The sequence below is a fragment of the Cynoglossus semilaevis genome, chromosome Z (genome assembly GCF_000523025.1).
Source record: "Cynoglossus semilaevis isolate Cse_v1.0 chromosome Z, Cse_v1.0, whole genome shotgun sequence".
Lineage (NCBI taxonomy): Eukaryota > Metazoa > Chordata > Actinopteri > Pleuronectiformes > Cynoglossidae > Cynoglossus > Cynoglossus semilaevis.
Window position 1 is genome coordinate 11,354,458 of NC_024328.1, and position 724 is coordinate 11,355,181.

Genomic DNA, 724 nt, shown 5'->3' on the forward strand with positions numbered 1-724 from the left:
ATATATATATATATATATATATATATATATATATATATATATATATATATATATATATATATATATATATATATATATATGCATAAATAAATATAAATATCAAATATACATAAATATATATATTTATATATATTTAAGAGCAGAAGAATCAGGAAAAGCCCAGACACTGGTCATGGTTTACACTTACAGTAAATAATGTAATTGTGTCAGAATACTTATGTTAGCGGCGCTACAAAAGGGAAGCTTTAAAGACCATCCTCCAACAGGTTCAGATCAAATGTAACGTGACTTATGAATATTCATGGCTGAGCTGCACACTGCAGTCTTGTATAGCGTGATCACTAAAAGTGGAATATATCATCATAGAAACATGATTTATTTACATGCGTTCACAGTACAAGTAGACATGTCTTTAAAAAGATATATAACCTTGATTCTCACACATATATAGCACACATACAGTATTAACACATATCATGTGACACAACCAAGTATTATCTCCTCAGCTTTGGACGCTTCCCTTTGGGTTTATGTACAGTACACAGTGGGTCGGTGCAGAGATGGGATTCATGTCCATGTGCAGCCAGACGAATGTGTAACTGAACTTTCTGGCAGAATTGTCACCTTGATTGGGTTAATCAGCTGCGAAAACAGCCAATGGTGGTCCTCCCATTTCCAAGCATCAGCACTCAGCCAGTCATCCGGTTGCTAAGTGAAAGTGAAT